The sequence below is a fragment of the Grampus griseus genome (genome assembly GCF_964374135.1).
Source record: "Grampus griseus genome assembly, chromosome: 4".
NCBI classification, from domain to species: domain Eukaryota; kingdom Metazoa; phylum Chordata; class Mammalia; order Artiodactyla; family Delphinidae; genus Grampus; species Grampus griseus.
The window spans coordinates 39,936,390-39,962,233 of record NC_138997.1 but is presented as its reverse complement, the minus strand read 5'-3'; the positions used below and the strand labels follow the sequence as shown (position 1 = coordinate 39,962,233).

The 25,844-nt window shown below is 37.8% G+C and overlaps 1 protein-coding gene across 4 annotated transcripts in view; it reads right to left on the bottom strand.

The window, feature by feature from the left end:
- The window catches only part of LIN54 (lin-54 DREAM MuvB core complex component), a 76,069-nt gene that overhangs the window by 18,921 nt on the left and 31,304 nt on the right, over positions 1–25,844 (bottom strand). The gene's annotated exons all lie outside the window — the stretch shown is intronic.

The window sequence follows — 25,844 nt, the reverse complement described above, 5'->3', positions numbered from 1 at the left end:
ACCATCCCTAGTAGTTAACTTCCTTGACAGTCCAGGTCAGATGACTTGCTATGAAGAAACTATTACTTAAATTGCAAAAACTCACACAGTTTTGTTAACATCAGTTAAATTTATAAGAAAAAGGTTATTTTAAAACTTTCAGTATTAAGCCTCATATTCAGAAAGAAAGGACACAGATATTTGGTTTTACTGCTATCCACCAAATTAACTACGGCAAATTTCATTTTCACATGTCCTAAAAGAGGAAGAAACCCCAAAGAAAAGCCCTCCTTAAGTCTAGCCAATTCTGAAAGGCTTATAATATTCCACAGATACAAATGTACCCACTAACCTATGGGGAGAAGGCCAAATTCAATCCAAAATTACCACTGTTTTGGTTGTCTAGGGAAACTAATTTTGGATTCAGATCTAATTCAGATCTGACTCAATATAATCATTTTAATCATTTTTAATCCTTTCCTTCAGTCCAACAAAAAGCAATGTGACTTTCCAAAAAGCTAAATGAAACATCAAAAGCAGAACAGAACAAAAGCCTTTTAAGATGTCTCCAATTGATGTTTAACCAATGTACGACAGACTGTCATACAAAGCAAAGATCCAGACAGGATTCTCTAATTAGTTCTATGGTATTATTTTATAAATAATTACACGACTACCTATTCTTCAAAAAGCGCTCATGCCAAAAGACAGGTGACATGACTGAGGAAACCTATATTCATTATATGGATGATAATTTATAAAAGAATAATTCTGAAGAATTTGAACATTTTCATAAAAGTACAGGGGAAAAAAGGAAGAATGTCATTTGTTTGGAAACTCTATAGATAATACTCAAAGTAGATTACTTCAGCATAAAATAATTCATACATTATCAGTAGGCAGAGGCACCACAGAATAGATTTTAAATAAAGATAAGAGATAACAGCTGTGATGGTGAGTTAAATGAAAACATAAAACTTGAAAAGGGATAAAATGTGTATATATGGAAGCTACTGAAAAATCAAGCAACCTATGAGTCAGATGCGTACAATGGTACAAGAGACATTGTCCTTGGTCTATCGACTCAAAATGAAAAAAGAATACTATTTTAAGAAACAAGGTAGGAGAAGGGGGGTGGATAAACTAGGAGTTTACACACTACTATATATAAAATAAACAACAAAGACCTACTGTATAGCACAGAGAACTATATTCAATATCTTATAATAACTTATAATGGAAAAGGATCTGAAAAAGAATATATATATGTATAACTGACTCACTTTGCTGTACACTTGAAACTAACAACATTATAAATCAACTATACTTCAGTTGAAAATTTTCTTTAATAAGAAAAACATTATATTTAAAAAAAAGAAACAAGATGCCTCAGACGTAATAGTTAAATTTACTGGGTACCTAACACATACAGAGGACATTGCTTTTGAAACCTCTAAGATTATCTGATTTAAATCTAGCAACCAAATTATGAGCTAGGTACAGCATGGTACAAGAACCAGGGCTGGTTTAGTTAAGTTTGCACAGTATACCCTTTTTCCAACTCTACGTTCAACATTTCTTTTTTGTTTGTTTGTTTTTGGCCATGCTGTGCGGCTTGCGGGATCTTAGTTCCCCAACCAGGGATCCAACCCAAGCCACGGCAGTGAAAGAGCAGAGCCCTAACCATCGGACCGCCAGGGAATTCCCTCAACTTTTCTGTATCCTAAACTTCAAGCTACAACTCTTACAAGCTGTAAATAACCGGCTCTTTTAAAGATTCTTTTTCTGATGTGAACCTTTTTTTTTTTTAAGTCTTTATTGAATTTGTTACAATATTGCTTCTGTTTTATGTTTTGGTTTTTTGGCTGCCAGGCATGTGGGATATTAGCTCCCTGACCAGGGAGCGAACCCACACTCTCAGCATTGGAAGGCGAAGTCTTAACCGCTAGACCGCCAGGGCTCTTTTAGAACAAAACCAGATCTGACTATATTTTTTATCAGTATACGTCTATTTACATCTAACATAGTTAATTAACTATTTGGATTTAAATCTACCGTTGTACTGTTTCCTATTTGAACCACCTGTCCTCTTCTGTTCCTTTTTCTCTCCTTTTTTGCCTGCGTTAGTGTCAAATGTTTCATTATTTCATTTCCTCTGTGGTAGCTTGTTATTTATACATTATGTTACTATTATAGTAGTTGCCCTAGAGATTACAATGTTCAATGTAGGAATTAAATTAGTACTTTACACATCACCAAGACAATAAAAGAACCATAGAACGTTAACATCATTTATTCTTGCCCCATCTTTGTGCTACCATTAAGTATTCTTTAATTCTCCATATAGTTTAAACTCTATAAGACATTCATTTAGATATACCCACAAATTTACCCTTTCTGTCCTTTCTATACCCTTTCTGTGCTTCCATTTGGGATCATTTTTCTTCTGCCTAAAGAACGCACTTTGGATTTTCTTAAGTGCAGGTCTGCTAATGAGAAATTCTCTACACTTTGGTTCTCAAAAAACGTCTAATCCTTTTTTATAATCTCTCTTTTGCTTGATAAAGTCATCTACTGAATTCTTAATCTCAATTTTCAGTTTGAAAATATACACCTGATTCCTTTTTATAGTTTCTAATTCTCTGCTGAAGTTCTTCATCTTGTTAAATAAATTTCTGAATATATTAATCTTATTTAAAAAGCAAATCTGATAACTCCACTACTTATACCTCTCCGTTTTGAATAATTTGGTCTGGTTGCCTGATATGCCTAATGATTTCTGACTAAGTGCCAGACTTCGTTTGTGGAAAATTAAGTAAATAACTTGAGGCTTAGAATGATTTTATATTTCTCCAGAAAGCATTCACTTCGGCTTCTGGCAGGCAGTTAAGAGTAGGGGCAGATTACCCTAAACCAATAACAAACTGAGCTGATTAGAAGCTGAGCTTCAATCTTTGGGAGGCCTTGTCCATTTCTGGTTCACTCCTCCCCCAACCAAGACTCCAGTATCTACCAGGCTTCCTCCTCCTTGTTGGCGCCTGAACCCAAAGTTTTGTCTACAAGGTCTATAAGACTGACAGGTCTGCTCAGCTCCCCAACTTTCTGGGACCACTTTCTGCTCATCTTCTCAGTCTCTCAGCCACAACTTACAAATCAGCAAATGCCCTAAGGGGAAGGGTCACACTGAACACCAGGCAACTTCTCTAGGCTTCCCGTGACTTCAGGATGGTGGCCTATAATGTCCTGGCTCCCCTGGTAGGTCTCAAAAACCTTCAAACAAATTTTTTAATTAAATTTTATTTTTCTTTTTAGTTGTTCTTGGTGGGACACTTGGTCATCAACAAGCTAGTTCTGTATAGCAAAAACAGAAAATCCAGCTGAGTTTTAATCTAGGTTCCAGCATTTCCCAATTGAGTGACCTTGTGCAAGTAACTTAGCTTCTCTGTGCCTAAGTTTCCTCATTTGAAAATGTTAAAATGGCACCTTTCTCATAGGATTGTTATAAGGATTAAATGAGTTAAATTATATACGGTGCAAATAATAACTCATCACGTATTATAATGCTCAATAAGTGTGTATCATTATCATTATGCCCATTATAGATGGAGAAACTGAAGTTCAGAGAGATTTAGTAACTTCCCCAAGTTCACACAGCTAAAAGTAGCAGAGCCTGGATTTGAACCAGAGCCAATTCCAAAGCCCATTTTCTTAAGACACTGTAATGCCTCCAACTGTAGACAGTTAATGAACAGTTACTAAATGACTGAATATAAGTAAATAGCATTTAGTCCTCAAGAACTCTGTTAAAAACTAAAGTTGCACATCTGGCTCTAAGAAACATGAAAGTATTTTTTTAATCGGTTAGTATACTGAATAGAAGTATAAATAGCATTTTTTTAAACTTTAAAATAATTTTAGATTTCACAAGAAGTTGCAAAACTAATACAATGTTCCCATGTACACTTTCCCCAAAAGAAAAACATCTCACATAACCATAGGACATTATCAAAAACAGTAAATTGACATTTAGTATAATACTATTAACTAAACCACACAACAGACCTTATTCAGATTTTACCAGTTTTTATACAGACTTTTTTTTGGATGTACACTAAAGACTGTATAAATTCATGTAACCTACATCACCATCAAGATACAAAATTGTTCCATCACCACAAAGCAACTCTCTTGCACTTCCCTTTATAATTATAACCCTAACTCTTGGCAACCACTGATTACAATGCATTTTTTAACACCTAAAATACTAAGTAACATATAAAAGCTACCAACTTTGTGAAAGACAAAAGCATTTGAATACTACACTTAACCGCTTTGAGAATTCACAAGTTGGTACCTTACTTGAAGTAAAGTAGCCTGAGAAACTCCATGTGAATGCCTCTCTGAACATACCACATTACCAGAAAAACAGTTCATGTACATTCAAGAGAAATATTCAGTTATTGCTATTTCCTGATTTACACCCTTGACAGCTGGGTTAAAAAGCAAATATCTTAATTTAAATTCAAAATAGCTACATTTAACATGTATTGGTAATTGTCCAGAAAAACGTGGACTTGAAAGATTTTTTTAAAAATCTGTACTATTTCCTAAGCCATTTCTATTTACACATTTATGTCATAATTATATACAGGAATAAATTTCTTTATTATTTTCCAATTAGCAAATACCAGAAGTCCTTGCTTAATTGAAGATTTACCTAAAAAATTTTTTTAATTAATTTTTTTTTTTTTTTGGTAATTTTTTTTTAAAAAAGGGAAAAGTAAAACACTCTTCCTGTTCTGTAAATGAGGATTCCTATTTGGTGAAGTTGGAGATTGACAGACAGCTCAACCAATATCCAAACACTGAATTTGTGGGATTCCATATAAATATGTTTGCTTTTTTGGGGGGGGTTGGGAGTACACTTTGAAATTTGGTTCTGTTTGTAAACACAGCCTAGACATCATTGTTTGGACATATGAGCTTTGGTTCCAGTTTGTCTCAATCTTGTATGTATTCTGGCGAGCAACCTAACACTTCTTTATATTTTGTCTCTATTTGTATGGAGAGAATATTACCACTAAATGAAATTCACATACTGCTTTAGGACACCTGCACAAATTTTGCTGTTCTGAACAGACATTAAGTTGTTATTTGTTTAATCTACTAGAAAATCATATGCTGGCTGGGTAGCATTTACTATAGTGCGTTTGTTTCATTAAACATAAGCTCTTCAAAATCAGATATTACATGAAACAACCTACTTCTGTCACATTAATTATGAAACCCTGAGGTAAACAAAGTTAGGTCTTTGCTATGGGAATTCTTAGAGTCTTTAAAATGCTAATGAGCATGACAAAACTCCTAGATGGGTATGGTACAGGGTGTTTCCCAAACTTACTTAACAATAGCTTTTTGGGGAGAAAACGATTCTCTCTTTTTTTTTTTAATGTGAATGTAATATATTGGTGCAAGAGAAAGTATCATGTAATGACACCTGACAGGAAAGAGTTTTTCACAGAAGTTGTGCTAAAGAATGGTAGAAGTACAATGAATCCTAAGTACCCTGCACCTTGAAAGTCATATTGGTGAAATCTCTTAAAGTTGCAATTCATATGCATTTCTACATAGAATATGACTTAAGACTAGGTTTTAGAGCTAAGTAACTGGTCACTCATTTCTGCATAATTTCATAAGAGGATCTGATGTTTTTCTTTTTTATTGAAATATAGTTGACATATTATATTAGTTTTAGGTGTACAACATTATGACCTGATATGTATATATTGCAAACTGATTACCACAATAAGTTTAGTTAACATCCATCACTGCACATAATTATAAATTTTTTTCTTGTGATGAGAACTTTTAAGATCTACTCTCTTAGCAACTTCCAAATATATAATACAACCTTATCTATAGTCACCATGCTGTACACTACATCCCCAGAGCTTATTTATCTTATGACTGGAAGTTTGTACCTTTTGACCACCTTCACTCTTTTCGACCAAACACCCTGCCTCTGGCAACCACCAATCTGTTCTCTGTATCTATGAGTTCTTCCTTTTTTTTTTTTTTTTGGATTCCATATATAAATGAGATCACACAGTATTTGTCTTTCTCTGTCTGACTTATTTCACTTAGCATAATGCCCTCGAGGTTCATCCATGTTGTCACAAATGTCAGGACTTCATTCTTCTTTATGGCTGAATAATATTCCACTGTATATATGTCTATGTCTGTGTGTTGTCTGTATCACATTTTCTTTATCCATTCATCTGTAGATAGACACTTAGGTTGTTTCCATGTCTTAACTACTGTAAATATTGCAGCTTTGAACACTGGGGTGCATGTATCTTTCCAAATTAGTGTTTTCATTTTTTCCGGATAGATATCCAGGAGTGAAATTGCTGGGTGATATGATAGCTCTATTTTTAGTTTTTTTAAGAAACTTTACACTGTTTTCCATAGTGGCTACACCAAGTTACATTCCCACCAACAGTGCACCAAGGTTCCCTTTTCTCCACATCCTTGCCAACACTTGCTATTTCTTCCTCTTTTTGGTAATAGTCATTCTAACTGGTGTGAGATGATATCTCATTGTGGTTTTGATTTGTATTTTCCTGATGGTTAGTGATGTTCAGCACTTTTTCATGTGCCTGTTGGCCATTTGTATGTCTTCTGTGGAAAAATGTCTATTCAGCTCCTCTGCCCATTTTTGGATCAGGTTATTGTTTAATTGAGTTGTATATGTTCTTTATATGTTTTGAATTTTAACCCCTTATAAGATATGTGATTTGCAAATAATTTCTCCCATTCTGTAGGCTGCCTTTTCATTTTGTTGATGGTTTCCTTTGCTATAGAGACACTTTTTAGTTTGATGTAGTCCCACCTATTTTTGCTTTTGTTGCCTTTGCTTTTGGTGTCAAATCCAAAAAGTCACTGCCAAAACCAATGTCAAGGAGCTTACCTCCTACGTTTTCTTCTAGGAGTTTTATAGTTTCAGGTCTTACATTCAAGTCTTTAATCCATTTTGAGTTAATTTTTGTGTATGGTATAAGATAGTGGTTCAGTTTCATTATCTGCATGTGGCTGTCTGGTCTTCCCAACACCCACTGTATATTCTTGGCTCCTTTGTTGCAAATTAATTGATCACATATGTGTGGGTTTATCTCTGGGCTCTCTATTCTGTTCCATTGATCAATTTATCTTTGTTTATACCAATACCACACTGTTTTGATTACTATAGTTTTGCAATATAGTTTGAAATCAGGAATTTATAGGGTTCCATCTTAATATGCTTTTAAAAAAAATTTGTGACAGAATGTTTATAGACCTTAACTTCATGGAAAAACTATGTTTATATTATCCTAATTCCCAAACTTTAGGTTACTAAAATAAATAAACCTACCAAGAATCAAATTAGAAAGTTTTAAAATGCTTTCAAGCTAAAAGAGACAAATGAGAAAAGATAAATATATGTGACTAAAGACAGAGTCAAACCTTGAGATGGGCACCAGAACTTTCAACACTGATTTACTGACTGGTGAAATAATATGAAATAGGTTAAGGTATTCATTTGCAAATTTTTCATGGATATTAACTTATGTTTTATTCATAGTCATGAGTTATAGTGACAAAGATAAGTAATTTTAAAGTGATGTGTTAGTATCTATGGAAGAATTCAAGAAAAGGGTCAAATGACCATATCCGGCAAGTTTAGACAATGTGCTCTATAAGGCATCAGCCTTAAAAAAGTCAGAAACCAGGGAATTTCTTGGCAGTCCAGTGGTTAGGACTCCGCACTTCCACTGCAGGGGGCATGTGTTCAATCTGTGGTGGGGGAACTAAGATCCCGCAAGCCGTGCAGCATGGCCAAAACAAACAAACAAACAAAAATCAAATCAGAAACCAGCCCTACTAAGGATTAAAATGTACTATCAAGATAGGGTAAATCAAAAAATATGGGATTAGCCTAGGAACAGAGTGCTAAAGATCAAAGGAATAGATAAAAGGACCCATATATTGGAAAAGTTCATGATGAAATCTGGCATCAATGGAGAATGAGAGTTATTTAATAAATGGTATGGATTAGCCATTTAGTCTGACAAAAAAAAAGCTGAATCCCTGTAACTCATTCCTTGTAACAAATTCCAAATAGGTCAAAGATTTAACCTAAAAAATAAGGCCTACTGGCATAAAGCCAGACATATAAACCAATAAAACAGAATAGAGTCCAGAAATAAACATGTGCATACCTGGTCAAATGATTTTCAACAAGGGTGCCAAGACCATTCAATGTGGAAAAGACAGTCTTCTTAACAAATGGTGCTGGGAAAACTGGATAACGACATGCAAAAGAATGATGCTGGAGCCTTTCCCAACATCATATACAAAAAACAACTCAAAAGGGATCCATAACCTAATTGTAAGACCTAAAACTAGAAAACTCTTAGAAGACAACACAGGGCAGAAGCTTCACAATATTGGATTTGGCAATGACTTATTAGATGATGCCAAAGGCACAGGCAAGAAAAGAAAACACAGACAAATCGGACTTCCTAAAAATTTTTAAACTTTGGGTCTCAAAAGATACTGTCAACAGAGTAAAATGGTAACTCACAGAATAGGAGAAATTTGCAAATCATATATCTGATGAGGGATTAAGTTCCAGAATATATAGGGAACTTCTAGAACTCAAACAAATCAATTCAAAAATGGGCCAAGAATTTGAATAGACAATTCTCCAAAGAAGATATACAATGACCAATAAATACATGAAAAGATACTCAAACATCACTAATCATTAGTGAAATGCAAATGAAACCTCCAATGATGTACCACCTCACATCCATTAGGATGGCTACTATCAGAAAAAGTGTTGTATCCTTTTTAAAAATTGAAGTATAGTTGATTTGAAATGTGTTGGTTTCAGGTGTACAGCAAAGTAATTCAGTTATAATATAATATAATATGAATCGATTCTTTTTCAGATTCTTTTCCATTACAGGTTATTACAAGATATTGAATATAGTTCCCTGTGCAGTATAGTAGGACCTTGTTGTTTATCTATTTTATATATAGTAGTGTGTACCTGTTAATTCCAAACTCCTACTTTATCCCTCCCCCTCCTTTCCCCTTTGGTAACCATATGTTTGCTTTCTGTCTGTCAGTCTACTTCTAATTTGTAAATAAGTTCATTTGTATCATTTTTTTTAGATTCCACATATAAGCAATATCACATGGTATTTGTCTTTCTCTGTCTGACTTGCAGTTAATGTGATAGTCTCTAGGTTCATGCAAGTTGCTGCAAGTGGCATTGTTTCGTTCCTTTTTATGGCTGAGTGGTATTCCACTATATATATGTGCCACATCTTTTTAATCCATTCATCTGTTGATGGACACTTAGGTTGCTTCTCTGTCTTGGCTATTGTAAATAGTGTTGTTATGAACATTGGGGTGCAGAGACACATTTATCTTGGAGCTTAGTTCACAATTTAAACTCCTGACCTTCGGCTTTGATGGTGGACAGAATGTATCAGTTCTCCTGATTACGGAGAAGAAGAAAGCAACACCAGGACTGAAGCATCTAAACCCGAGCACAGTGAGAGGGCGGGGTGGGGGAGTGCTCCATGGGTGATGTTTGTGCCATCAGTTTGGAGAATCAACACCCTCATTTTCCAGTGGAGGAAACTGAGGTTCAGAGGTTAGGCCATCACATCAACTTTGCACAGCTAGAGAGGGATGGACTTCGACATGAACCCAGTCGTAGGTTATCCAGAGTCCTTGCAGAGGGCACTGTGACCTTGCTCAGCTGGAGAAGAGTTCCATAGAGGAAGGTGGACTTGCCTTTGACCGGAGCCTGACTTCAATCAGTGCTGGGCACTTTTCCCTTCATAACATGGTCCCTGGTGACCCTGAGCTCCAGCTGATGGACCCCTCTGGCCACCTCTCTCTCTGCAGGGCTTCGGGCTGGGACTCCAGCTGAAAGTGAAGGTTGAAGGACACGTGTCCAACCCTGAATGTCACCACATGCTGACCCCTGGGGCAGGAATAAGGAGTAACTTGCCAAGGTCATGTGTGGGCAGTGGCTGAACTTAAGTCCAACAGAGGACTTTGTGAATCCATGTCCTCCCCTTGAGGTTGGCAACGGCTGGTTTCTCCTTCTTCGGACCCACACATCCGTGCAAATACCAGACTCTTCTAATAGGTAAGGGAGAACCAGGAGCCAGGTCATCACAGCTGCAGGAACCAAAAGGATGCGAATCCACTGACCTCCTCGTGTCCAGCTGAGCACACATTCAGAGACGGAGCACCCTGCTGAAGTCACGCGGGCAGAACCAGAATCGGAACCCAGACTGCCTGCCTCCCAGCCTGGGGCCTTTGGGTCACATGGCCTTTGGGGTTATCCTTGAAGAGGCTGGCTTTTCTTTCTCTTTCCTGCAAGAAGCTGGCAGGAATCTTTCAAGCCAGCAATCCTGAGTCTTCATCTGATCGCTCTGCCCACAGAGGTATTTTGGTCAGATCAATTTAAATGGGGTGAAATTCAATGGCATGGGAGTGAATTGCACAAAAACAGAAACACTTTAGTCCCTTGGATAACTTTTAAGAATGGAAAAGATTAAAAAGCTTTAGAACTACGTGTTCTAACCAAAAGCATGGGTCTTTTGAAACAGATATCTAGAATGGCCAAACTGCAGCCCAATGTATAAATACAATAATATAGTAATACAGTAATAGTAATCATATAGTAGTAATACTGTAGTAACAATGATAGGTAATACTAATAATAGTAAGATAGTAGTTTGAGAATTTACCATGTACCAGGTGCCCTGCTACGTGGGTACCCTGCAGGCACAGGGTCTCATTTAATTCTTGCCCCGGCTGTACCATCTGGGCATGGTCATTATTCCCATTTTAGGGGTGGAAGGAACTGAGGTTCAGAGAGGTGGATTCCTTGTCCAAGGTCACACAGCGAAGTGAAGAGCTGAGATTGCAATCCAGGGACACCTGCCTCCGAGACAACCTGAGACGATTTTGCAAAGGTCACTGGACTCGGGGCAATGCTCCCTCCAGTGCCCCCAAAGCAAAAGGCGACCTCAGGATTTGGAAGAGGTGGGGTCTCTTCCCCCAGTGCACAAGGAAAACCTCCCTCCGGCCCCGCCCACCAGACCCAGGGCCGCAGAGCCTCCCTCCACCGGGAAGGTGGCTGGGATCAGAGTCTCCGGGTTGGGCTCCCTCCGTCCTTTACAGCGCCCCCTGTCGGCCCCTTTGAGCGTCTCCGGGGTCCGTGCGTGGCGGGCTGTGCGCGGGCGCGCCCTCCAGCGTCGGCGGGCAGGAATGCACCGCATGGCGCCACGACCTGCAGGTGGACGCGCACCTGGGGCCGCAGCATCCAGATGCGAATTCCCTAACCTAACCTCACAGCGCTGCCTTCTCCCACCATGTACGCGCCTCTTTCCCTCCCCTCTTTCTTTCCTGTTCTGCCCTTTCCCACCACTCCCCATAATCTAATTAAATCAATGGAAGTTTCTCCAGGAAAAGGCACAAAAGCATATAGAATTCAGCCTGCAATTTCAGGATTTCATAGGCCCCCCTTTATCTCATCCGTAAATGCTCTCACTGAGTATCTTAGCAGAGCTTCTTGGATGTAACAAAAGAACCAGGGCATTTTCAATACTGCTATTTCCCACCCCCTGCCAAAGTCCAGTTTCAATAAATAAATGGAGAATAGACAAAAAGAAAAACAGTGTTGGCAAGGATATGAAGAATATGAACCCTTGTGCATTATTGATGGGAATGTAAAACAGTACAGCCATTGTGGAAAACGGTATGGTGGTTCTTCAAAAAATTAAATATTATAGCATTACCATATGATCCAGAAATTCAGCTTGTGGGTATACATTCAAAAGAATTGAAAGCAGGGTCTCCAAGAGGTATCTGTACACCCATGTTCATAGCAACATTACTCACACGAGCTAAAGTGTTCATCCACAAATGAATATACACATACAATGGAATATTATTCAGCCTTAAAAAGGCAGGAAATTCTGACTGGTGAACTTTGAGGACATTATGCTAAGTAAAATAAGCCAATCACAAATAAAGGACAAATAATGTATGATCCCAGTTTTATGAAGCAGAGTAGCCAAAATCACAGAGACAGAAAGTAGAATAGTGACTGCCAAGGGCTAGGGAGAGCGAAGAATGGGTTTAGAGTTGCAGTTTTCCAAGATGGAAAGAGCTCTGGAGATGGACTGTAGAGATGATTGCACAACGATACGAATGCACTTAATACCACTGAACTGAACACTGAAAAATGTACATAAAGATGGTAATTTTTATGTTGCATTATTTTACCACAATACAAAAATTAGATACCCACCTTGCAAGATGGGTTATAAAAATCAGTCAGGATCAAACTGATACAGAGGCTAATATTAATTGAACCATTCCATGAAGTTTAAAAAACAAGAATAAGTCTATCTGTTCTTGTACTTAATTTGTAGTAAAAGAATATTATATGTAAAATAATTACATAAAGTAAAACCAAATAATGATTTTTTAATGGATAAATATTTTAAAATATTGGAGTAAGGAAGACTTATCTAAGCATAGCTCAAAAACTCAAAATTCATACTTGAAGACACTATTTTGACAAATTTAATGTGCAGAATGTCTGCAAGAAAAAAAAGACAACGCCAACTGGGAAAAATGTTTGTAACCACATTGATAACAAAGGAGTACTTTCCTTAATACGTCAAGCAAGCAAAAAAAAAGACAAACCACCCAAAGGGCATCAGAGTTCAGAAGAGGAGTCCAGAAGACACAAAAATATGAACAATTTTTAAATATACAAATCTATGTGAGATATTTTAATCAGCTTGGCAAAGACTAAAAATGACTGATAAACAGGAGAGCACAGAAGTAGACCCACACAAATACAGTTAACTCATCTCTAAGGAGCAAAGGCAATTCTATGGAGAAAGGATAGTCTTTTCAACGAATGGTGCTGGAACAACAGGACATTCACATGCAAAAATGTGAATTTCAACACAAATCTTAACATCTGTCACATATGGATCATGGTCCTAAAACTATAAAACTAAACTATAAATCTCCTGTACGATAATAGGAGAAAAATTAGGTTACCTTGGATTTGGTGACGGCTTTTTAGATACAATACCAAAAGTACAGTCCATGAAAGACAAAGTTGATAAGGCAAACTTCATTAAAATTAAAAATTTCTGCTTTGTAAAAGACACTGTTAAAAGAATAAAAAGACAAGTCAAAGACTGGGAGAAAATACCTGCGAAACACATGCTAAGGTCTAAAGATGTAGGAGCCATCTGAGTTCTATTCCAAAAATTCTCAAAACTAAACGGCACCATAGGGATGCAACCAGCAAACTCCAGGCTATGAAAAACTACAGGATATAAACAACCTGATGTTTTGTTTTGTTTTTTTGCGGTACGCGGGCCTCTCACTGTTGTGGCCTCTCCCGTTGTGGAGCACAGGCTCCGGACGTGCAGGCTCAGCGGCCATGGCTCATGGGCCCAGCCGCTCAGCGGCATGTGGGATCTTCCTGGACCGGGGCATGAACCCGTGTCCCCTGCATCAGCAGGCGGACTCTCAACCACGGCGCCACCAGGGAAGCCCCTTGATGTTTTTTTTAAAGGCAAGAGGAAAAAAGGAAAATGAAGAAAGTAAGAGAAATATCAATCAGTCACAAACTTATCTGAATCCCGAATTCAAACACACTGTAAAAATTTAAGATGATTGGGGAAATGTGAATTAACTAGGTATTTAATGGCATTAAAGGAATGTGGATAAGTTAAAAAAAAGTGTCCTTATCTTTTATATACATAAAGAAATATCTACAGATAAAATGACATGATTTACTTTAAAAAAAAAAAAGTGGGAAGAGAGTTAAAGATGGTAACAAGATTAAGTGGATAATTCCAAAGTTGGATGAAGGGTACATGGGAGTTAATTTTACTATTCTAACTTTTTAAATATATTTTAAATTTCTATAGTAAAAAAGCTGTTAACACAGCAACAGGACCCCACAGGTATTCAAACAACATAATTATAAAAGCATAAAAACAAAAACAATATAATAACATAGAAAAGAAGTAAATTCTCAGTCATTTACTCCTTCTACTCCTTTATCCTGGCTAATGGGTGCTGACATGAGAAGCTACATATGTACAAAATAATTCAGGCGACAGAATCAATGGGACCTTACAACCTGCAGTCACCTCAACTCTCACTCTTATCAATCTTACCACCTGTGTTAAAGTTTATCAGGAAAACAGATTCCCTTCACTTCAAACTGTACTCACTGGACCATCCCCTAACTCAAACATTTAAGAGCTTCACAGCAAAAGAAGAAGCTATCAACTTCTGAAACCTCTGTCCCAAAACTGTTCTAACTCTCAACTTTCCAATACCGTCATTGCTCATATCACTTCTTGCCTGGATATTTGCAAAACAAATTCAAAATCAGCTTTATGATTCGTCTCTACCTGCCTTGAATCTACCACACAAACACTGCCTAAGTAATTTTTTTGCAAACTTCACTTTCATACTTTTATTATATCTCTTGTTGCCTTAGAAACATTTCATGAGTCTCCATTTAATGACAAAATTAAGTTTAAATTTGCTTGCTTTTGAAAATTATCCATGATCTAAACATATCTTTTTATGTTCTCCATTCCCTGCAAAGGATTACTAATTCTAATCAGAGTAGTTGTCTTAGTACTCTGTGTGTATGTACTCTCATACGTATACATATGTGTTCATCATATGTATAATTACCTCTAGTCCTTCACTCTTGTGGCTGACATCCACTCTAATTCTACCCATAAAAAACCCTTAGCTCAGGGATGCCTTCTCTAATCATCCCAACTGTGGTTGAATCCCCTTATATAGGAACTCGTGACATCACATGTCTTTTGTAATTTTATATTTTTGTATATCATTTAATTCATTTCTGTCACATTCCCTTCCACACCTCCGTAGACCTTAGGTTCCACACGTCTACTTTTGCTCTCTTCTATTTCCCCAAAGAATACAGTCCCTAACACAGCGCAGGCACTGCTGAGTGGTGAATGAAGGGACGTCAGGACTTCTCTTTTTCTTTTCTCTTTAGTTTCATACCACCTTGTCTATACCACACAACTTAGCATCTATTTCATTGTTCATTATTGTTTTACATGCATTGAATTTTGTCTGCTCAACCACTGTAAGCTCTTCCATAGTTCCCACAGCCTCAGCACATAGCACACATGGACCTCAATAAATATTGATAGCCACTCAAAAATGGAGAATGGAAGAGTGACTCTTTGTAACAGGAAATCTTCATTATTGTTCAGGCTTCCAGTTTCCTGCCTAACTAATGTCAACTACCTTTGTTAATATAGCACTACTACACTACATATGGATGATTACACTACAGACTGCTTACTGCTAACCAAAATCCACATTCTCTTCTGCTTCCTAGGCATATAGCCAGATTATATTTCCTAGGCTCCCTTGTAGTAAGGTAAGCCTACAAGACTGAGCTTTAGTTAGTGAAGTGAACGATGCAACATCCATCTGGTCTGGTCCATAAAAGCCTCCCAACATGTGCTTTTCCATGTGTTTTCCCTTCCAGTTGGCTGGAGTGGAGATAACCTTCAGGGAGACTGAGAACTTCACTCAGTTTATTGTAATTTCTAGCCCATTATAAATATTAGCATTTAAAAAGTAAAACTGTCACATTACTTTTTAAAATGCATTCAATGGAATCAAATCAACATAGTGATTTGATACAAGTATCTATTATATTTTTAAAAATATAAACACAGAACTCTTTAGCAGTCAGAAATTTATATTATTCCTTTTACTCTGTGAACTTGTGTTTGAATTCCATATCCTCTAAAAATTTTATTCTAGTGTAACATTTTTATCCTTGAAATTCTTTTATCATAATTCTCTGAAACAAAAAGATGTATTTATGTAAAGCTCTAAGTGTTAAATAATTTTGTCTTGATTGAGTTCATAATACAATTATTGTATATACTTAAAACAACAAATATATTACAAATTGTGATTATTACAATATAAAAAGACTTTATTGAAATGCATCTTTCAATAAGATGATCAGACTCATTTTAAAAGATTACTTCCTGTATCCATAAATGAATACTTCACATCACTAGACATTTCAGCATCACCTCTATTCCTGTGTTTTTATAAATAGTGAAAAACATTATTTTCACAAATAAGTTTATATGAACAGAAGGATATTTATTGTAATAATATACATTAATACCTGGAAATCCTGAGTTTTATACAAAAATCACATTGTATTCTACCATCAAAAATTATTTTTAATGATCTGTAAACTTACTTATGTCCTCCTTCAATTTATTAGGGAAAAAAAAGGGAAACTCTGAACTACAAGCAAAAGAATTAATAATCTGCAGTTGTTTGCTTCTCAGTTTCTAGGAAATAGGTAATAAAGGCTTTTTACCAAAACCTATCAAATGACAGGTGCACTGTTTACCCTAATACATTCAGAAATAGGAAAAAAAAATTTTTAATTGTTAACTTCTTGAGGTGATAATGTTCTTTATCTTAACAGAGGTTTTTTTTGTTGCATAGATATATGCATTTTAGCTGAAAACATCCAAATGTTTAAGATTTGCATATTTCAGTATATGTGAATTTTACCTCAAAAGGAAAAAGAAAACCCTCTAAACAAGTAGTGAATTCTAGTTAATGGTATGCTTGATGGAATATTTGGGGAGACATATACTGAACATGTGCAACTTACTCTGAAATGCATTTTAAAAATAAGATGGATAGGACTTCCCTGGTGGCACAGTGAGTGGTTGAGAATCCGCCTGCCGATGCAGGGGACACGGGTTCGTGCCCTGGTCCAGGAAGATCCCACATGCCGCTGAGCGGCTGGGCCCATGAGCCATGGCCGCTGAGCCTGCACGTCCGGAGCCTGTGCTCCGCAACGGGAGAGGCCACAACAGTGAGAGGCCCGCGTACAGCGGAAAAAAAAAAAAAAGTTGGATAGAGGGATGTATAAATAAATGATGAAGCAACTATAGTAAAATGTTGAATCTAGAATTTAATTATAGAAGCTTTATAGAATTCTACCCAAGCTAAAAGACCTAGAAGTAGAAAGAGTTCAATAAGTTATACTGGTCATAGATTTCAGAGAAGTAAGAAGCTTTTCTTAAACCATTTGCACATAGCTTATGCTCTGAAATTCCTCCCCTGGGAGTTAAGTACATTCTGCATCCTAAATGGCTATGGGATGATTCAATTACTTACCATAGGCAGGGCAAACAGGAAAAATCTGTTTGCCAAATAAGGCCAAAAAAGAAGAGCACTCCCCTGGGTAGAAGAGAAAAACTGACAAGAAGTATGTATAAGGTGTATTCAAGGATGTCCAGGATAATTTGCATAGACTCTTAAAAGAGTAGTATATTTTGAAGACGTATTCATGTTCATTATAAAGATAGTCAGGAAAAAAAAGAACCCATCAACATTACATAAAGTGTGACAGGCCTGACATTTTGAAATATTTACTTACTCTAAGACCAAATTAGTGAGAAAGAAAGGGTTTTGAGGTTTCTAACCCTCAATTCTTTAATCCAGTTTTCCAGGACCCAAGCTCTGCAGACTTTTACCATTTTTGAACTTCAGTTATCCAGAAGTTTAACTATCCTGAAGTCTTTCTGATCAGATTTGATATGAATCAACAGCCCAGCTTCACTCCTTGTGCTAAGTTATCTACCTTTCATAGAATATAGTTTCCCCACCTTAGATGTATAAGCTTTAAAAAAAAAAATAGCCTAGATGGCCATTCTAAAATGAAAGCCAGACTTAAAGATAACCTAGATGTTGCAACCATCAGATAAGGACTTTAAGATAACTACGATTAATATGTTAACAGACCTAGCAGGAAACGAAGACAACTGCAATGAACAGAGGGGAAATGCAGCAGAGAAATGGAAACTATAAAAAAGAGCCAAATGGAAATGCTAGAAATAGAATAAACACAATGATCAGAGATGAAGAAGTCCTTCAATGGACCCTTTAGTAGACTCCACGCAATTGAGGAAAGAAACAATTAATTTGAAGATAGGTCAATAGAAATTATCCAAGCTGAAACACAAAGAAAAAGGAGTGGCGGGGGCTGGTGGGGGGCAGAACAGAGCATCTAAGAGCTACGGAACTATCTCAGTCTAACATTTTTTGAAACTGGAGTTCTAGAATGAAAAGAGAGAAAAAACAAGGCAGAAGAAGATTTGAAGAGATATGGTCAAAAGTTTTCCAAAAATAAAAGACAATAAATCAAAGGTCTGAGAAGCTTTAAAATCAAGACAAATATATATTTTAAAAAGAAAAGAACAACAACAAAACAGACATCTGGACACATAATAGTCAAACGACAGAAATCCAAATATAAAGAGAAAATCTTGACAGCAGCTAGGAAAAGGAAAAAAAAGACATTATATACAGGGAGAAAATAGACAAAAATTACAACATTATTTCTCAGCAGAAATTATGCAATCTAGAAGTCAATGAACTGACATTTTTAAAGTATGGAGAAAACTGACAACCAAAAATCTTTTACCCAGCAGAAATATCTTTCAAAAATAATGGCAAAATAAGACTTCTTCAGGCAAACAAAAGCTGAAAGAATTTCTTATAAGCAGCTTTCATTAAAAGAAACATCAAAGAAAGTTCTTTAGGGAGGAGTTTGATACCAGAAAGAGATCGGGGCCTACATAAAGAAAGCATATGTAGGATTCAGTTCAAATGAAAATAAACACAGGATTTGTTTTTCTTAATTTTTAATCATTTTAAAAGGTAATTTTGTGTAAAGCAAAAACAGTAAAATCTATTATGGAGTTTATAACATGTAAAAGTAAAATGTTTAATAATGATAGCTCAAAGGATGGGAGGGAGGAATTGGGAGCACTCGATATAAGTTTCTCACCCTACACGACGGGATATAAATTTGAAGGTAAACTGTGATAAGTCAAAAATTTATATTTGACTCGAGTGCAACCAAAAAAAAAAATTAAAGTATAATATGCCAATAGTGCAGGTAAAATAGAATCATAAAAAATACTCAATTTGCTCCCAAAAAAAGGCAGAAAAAGAATTAAAGAAAAAGAGGTACCTCCCTGCTGGTCCCACTCCAAATGTAGGGGGCCCAGGTTCCATCCAAGGTCGGGGAACTAGATCTCGCATGCCGCAACTAAAAAGCCCACATATCGCAACTAACAAGTCCTTGTACCGCAACTAAAGATCCCGCATGCTGCAACTAAGACTCAGCACGGCCAAAATAAAAAACTTATAAATTATAAATAAACAAATAAATATTTAAAAAAGAAATAAAGAAAAAAAACAGATGGGAAAAAGAAAAAGTAACTAGTAAGATGGAAGATTTAGAGGATGGGGAAGATGGTGGACTAGTAAGACACCGAGAACACCTTCCTCCCCACAGATACACCAGAAATACCTCTACACGTGGAACAACTCCTAGAGAACCCCTACTGAATGCTGGCAGAAGACCTCAGATATCCCAAAAGGCAAGAAAGTCCCAAAGTACCTGGGTAGGGCAAAAGAAAAAAGAAAAAACAGAGACAAAAGAATAGGGACTGGACCTGCACCAGTGGGAGGGAGCTGTGAAGGAGTAAAGGTTTCCACACACTAGGAAGCCCCTTCACAGGCGGAGACTGCGGGTGGCGGAGAGGGGAAGCTTCGGAGCCGCGGAGGAGAGCGCAGCAACAGGGGTGCGGAGGGCAAAGCGGGGAGATTCCTGCACAGAGGATAGGTGCCGACCCGGCACTCACCAGCCCGGGTGGGCGGGGTTGGGAGCTGAGCCTCGGGACTGGGGTTGGCAGCGTGAACACAGCCTGCAGGGGGTTATTGCACCATGGCTAGCCGGGAGGGAGTCCGGGGAAAAGTCTGAACCTGCCGAAGAGGCAAGAGACTTTTTCTTCCCTCTTTGTTTCCTGGTGCGCAAAGAGAGGGGATTAAGAGCGATGCTTAAAGGAGCTCTAAAGACGGGCGCGAGCCGCGGCTAACAGCGCGGACCCCAGAGACGGGCATGAGACACTAAGGCTGCTGCTGCCGCCACCAAGAAGCCAGTGTGCGAGCACAGGTCACTATGCACACCTCCCTTCTGGGGAGCCTGTGCCGGCCTCAGGCTGGTGCAACTTCACGCCGGCCTCTGCCGCCGCAGGCTCGCCCCACGCTCCGTGCCCCTCCCTCCCCTGGGCCTGAGTGAGCCAGAGCTCCCCCGTATCAGCGTCTCCTTTAACCCCATCCTGTCTGAGCGAAGAACAGACGCCCTCCGGTGACCTACACACAGAGGCAGGGCGAAATCCAAAGCTGAGCCCCCGGGAGCTGTGAGAACAAAGAAGAGAAAGGGAAATCTCTCCCAGCAGCCTAAGAGGCAGAGGATTAAAGCTCCACAATCAACTTGATGTACCCTGCATCTGTGGAATACATGAATAGACAACGAATCATCCCAAACTGAGGAGGTGGACGCTGAGAGCAAGATTTATTATTTTTTCCCCTTTTCCTCTTTTTGTGAGTGTGTATGTGTATGCTTCTGTGTGAGATTTTCTCTGTAGAGCTTTGCTTTCACCATTTGTCCTTGGGTTCTATCCGTCCGTTGTTTTTTTTTTTTTTGCAGTATGCGGGCCTCTCACTGTTGTGGCCTCTCCCATTGCAGAGCACAGGCTCCAGGCACAGGCTCCAGATGCGCAGGCTCAGCGGCCATGGCTCACGGGCCCAGCCGCTCTGCGGCATGTGCGATCTTCCCGGACCAGGGCACGAACCCGTGTCCCCGGCACCGGCAGGTGGACTCTCAACCACTGTGCCATCAGGAAAGCCATATCCGTCCGTTTTTGTTTGCTTGTTTTTTCTTTAAAAAAATTTTTTTCTTAATAATTATTTTTATTTTATTTTATAATCTTCCTTCCTTCTGCCTTCCCTCCCTCCCTCTCTCTCTCTTTTCTTCCTTCCTTCCTTCCTTCCTTCCTTCCTTCCTTCCTCTCTCTCTCTCTCTCTCTTTCTTTCTTTCTACTTGTTCTCCCTTTTATTCTGAGCCGTGTGGATGAAAGGCTCTTGGTGCTGCAGCCAGGAGTCAGTGCTGTGCCTCTGAGGTGGGACAGCCAACTTCAGGACACTGGTCCACAAGAGACCTCCCAGCTCCACATAATATCAAACGGCGAAAATCTCCCAGTTATCTCCATCTCAACACCAAGACCCAGCTTCACTCAACGACCAGCAAGCTACAGTGCTGGACACCCTATGCCAAACAAATAGCCAGACAGGAACACAACCCCACCCATTAGCAGAGAGGCTGCCTAAAATCATAAGTCCATAGACACCCCAAAACACATCACCAGACGTGGACCTGCCAGCCAGAAAGACAAGATCCAGCCTCATCCACCAGAACACAGGCACTAGTACCCTCCACCAGGAAGCCTACACAACCCACTGAACCAACTTTAGCCACTAGGGACAGACACCAAAAACAACGGGAACTACGAACCTGCAGCCTGCAAAAAGGAGACCCCAAACACAGTTAGATAAGCAAAATGAGAAGATAGAAAAACACACAGCAGATGAAGGAACAAGATAAAAACCCACCAGACCTAACAAATGAAGAGGAAATAGGCAGTCTACCTGAAAAAGAATTCAGAATAATGATAGTAAAGATGATCCAAAATCTTGGAAATAGAATAGACAAAATGCAAGAAACATTTAATAAGGACCTAGAAGAAATAAAGATAAAACAAGCAACGATGAACAACACAATAAATGAAATTAAAAATACTCGAGATGGGATCAATAGCAGAATAACTGTGGCAGAAGAATGGATAAGTGACCTGTTAGATAAAATAGTGGAAATAACTACTGCAGAGCAGAATGAAGAAAAAAAAAATGAAAAGAACTGAGGACCGTCTCAGAGACCTCTGGGACAACATTAAATGCACCACCATTCGAATTATAGGGGTTCCAGAAGAAGAAGAGAAAAAGAAAGGGACTGAGAAAATATTTGAAGAGATTATAGTTGAAAACTTCCCTAATATGGGAAAGGAAATAGTTAATCAACTCCAGGAAGCACAGAGAATCCCATACAGGATAAAACCAAGGAGAAACATGCCAAGACACATTAAACTGTCAAAAATTAAATACAAAGAAAACATATTAAAAGCAGCAAGTGAAAAACAACAAATAACACACAAGGGAATCCCCATAAGGTTAACAGCTGATCTTTCAGCAGAAACTCTGCAAGCCAGAAGGGAGTGGCGGAGATATTTAAAGTGATGAAGGAGAAAAACCTACAACCAAGATTACTCTACCCAGCAAGGATCTCATTCAGATTTGATGGAGAAATTAAAACCTTTACAGACAAGCAAAAGCTGAGAGAGTTCAGCACCACCAAACCAGCTTAACAACAAATGCTAAAGGAACTGCTCTAGGCAGAAACACAAGAGGAGGAAAAGACGTACAATAACGAACCCAAAACAATTAAGAAAATGGAAATACAAACATACATATCGATAATTACCTTAAATGTAAATGGATTAAATGCTCCCCCCAAAAGACACAGACTGGCTGAATGGATACAAAAACGAGACCAATAAATATGCTGTCTACAAGAGACCCACTTAAGACCTAGAGACACATACAGACTGAAAGTAAGGGGATGGAAAAAGATATTCCATGCAAATGGAAACCAAAAGAAAGCTGGAGTAGCAATTCTCATATCAGACAAAATAGACTTTAAAATAAAGACTATTAGAAGAGACAAAGAAGGATACTACATAATGATCAAGGGATCGATCCAAGAAGAAGGTATAACAACTGTAAATATTTATGCACCCAACATAGGAGGACCTCCATACATAAGACAAATACTAACAGCCATAAAAGGGGAAATCGATACTAACACATTGATAGTAGGGACTTCAACACCCCACTTTCACCAATGGACAGATCATCCAAAATGAAAATAAATAAGAAAACACAAGCTTTAAATGATACATTAACCAAATGGACTTAATTGATATTTATAGGACATTCCATCCAAAAACAACAGAATACACATTTTTCTCAAGTGCTCATGGAACATTCTCCAGGATAGATCATATCTTGGGTCACAAATCAAGCCTTGGTAAATTTAGGAAAATTGAAATTGTATCAAGTATCTTTTCTGACCACAACGCCATGAGACTAGATATCAATTACAGGAAAAGATCTGTAAAAACTACAAACACATGGAGGCTAAACAATACACTACTTAATAATGAAGTGATCACTGAAGAAATCAAAGAGGAAATCAAAAAATACCTAGAAAAAAATGACAGTGGAGATACAACAACCCAAAACCTATGGGATGCAGCAAAAGCAGTTCTAAGAGGGAAGTTTATAGCAGTACAGTCCTACCTTAAGAAACAGGAAACATCTCGAATAAACAAGCTAACCTTGCACTGAAAGCAATTAGAGAAAGAAGAACAAAAAAACCCCAAAGTTAGCAGAAGGAAAGAAATCATAAAGATCAGATCAGAAATAAATGAAAAAGAAATGAAGGAAACGATACCAAAGATCAATAAAACTAAAAGCTGGTTCTTTGAGAAGATAAACAAAATTGATAAACCATTAGCCAGACTCATCAACGAAAAAAGGGAGAAGACTCAAATCAATAGAATTAGAAATGAAAAAGGAGAAGTAACAACTGACACTGCAGAAATACAAAAGATCATGAGAGATTACTACAAGCAACTCTATGCCAATAAAATGGACAACCTGGAAGAAATGGACAAATTCTTAGAAAGGCACAACCTGCCAAGACTGAATCAGGAAGAAATAGAAAATATGAACAGACCAATTACAAGCACTGAAACTGTGATTAAAAATCTTGCAACGAACAAAAGCCCAGGACCAGATGGATTCACAGGCGATTCTATCAAACATTTAGAGAAGAGCTAACACCTATCCTTCTCAAACTCTTCCAAAATATAGCAGAGGGAGGAACACTCCCAAACTCATTCTATGAGGCCACCATCACCCTGATACCAAAACCAGACAAGGATGTCACAAAGAAAGAAAACTACAGGCCAATATCACTGATGAACATAGATGCAAAAATCCTCAACAAAATACTAGCAAACAGAATCCAACAGCACATTAAAAGGACATACACCATGATCAAGTGGGGTTTATTCCAGTAATGCAAGGATTCTTCAATATATGCAAATGAATCAACGTGATACACCATATTAACAAATTGAAGGAGAAAAACCATATGATCACCTCAATAGATGCAGAGAAAGCTTTCAACAAAATTCAACACCCATTTACGATAAAAAACCTCCAGAAAGTAGGCATAGAGGGAACTTTCCTCAACATAATAAAGGCCATATATGACAAACTCACAGCCAACATCGTCCTCAATGGTGAAAAACTGAAAGCATTTCCACTAAGATCAGGAACAAGACAAGGTTGCCCACTCTCACCAGTCTTATTCAACACAGTTTTGGAAGCCACAGCAATCAGAGAAGAAAAGGAAAAAAAAGGAATCCTAATTGGAAAAGAAGAAGTAAAGCTGTCACTGTTTGCAGATGACATGATACTATACATAGAGAATCCTAAAGATGCTACCAGAAAACTACTAGAGCTAATCAACTTATTTGGTAAAGTAGCAGGATACAAAATTAATGCACAGAAATCTCTGGCATTCCTATACACTAATGATGAAAAATCTGAAAATGAAATCAAGAAAACATCCCATTTACCGTTGCAACAAAAGGAATAAAATATCTAGGAATAAACCTTCAAAAGACCTGTATGCAGAAAATAATAAGACACTGATGAAACAAATTAAAGATGATACAAATAGATGGGGAGGTACACCATGTTCTTGGATTGGAAGAATCAACATTGTGAAAATGACTCTACTACCCAAAGCAATCTACAGATTCAATGCAATCCCTATCAAACTACCACTGGCGTTTTTCACAGAACTAGAGCAAAAAATTTCACAATTTGTATGGAAACACAAAAGACCCCGAATAGCCAAAGCAATCTTGTGAACGAAAAACGGAGCTGGAGGAATCAGGCTCCCAGACTTCAGACTATACTACAAAGCTACAGTAATCAAGACAGTATGGTACTGGCACAAAAGCAGAAATATATATCAATGGAACAGGATAGAAAGCCCAGAGATAAACCCACGCACATATGGTCACCTTATCTTTGATAAAGGAGGCAGGAATGTACAGTGGAGAAAGGACAGCCTCTTCAATAAGTGGTGCTTGGAAAACTGGACAGGTACATGTAAAAGTATGAGATTAGATCACTCCCTAACATCATACACAAAAATAAGCTCAAAATGGATTAAAGACCTAAATGTAAGGCCAGAAACTATCAAACTCTTAGAGGAAAACATAGGCAGGACACTCTATGACATAAATCACAGCAAGATCCTTTTTGACCCACCTCCTAGAGAAATGGAAATAAAAACAAAAATAAACAAATGGGACCTAATGAAACTTCAAAGCTTTTGCACAGCAAAGGAAACCATAAACAAGACCAAAAGACAACCCTCAGAATGGGAGAAAATATTTGCAAATGAAGCAACCAACAAAGGATTAATCTCCAAAATTTATAAGCAGCTCATGCAGCTCAATAACAAAAAAACAAACAACCCAATCCAAAAATGGGCAGAAAACCTAAACAGACATTTCTCCAAAGAAGATATACAAACTGTCAACAAACACATGAAAAAATGCTCAACATCATTAATCATTAGAGAAATGCAAATCAAA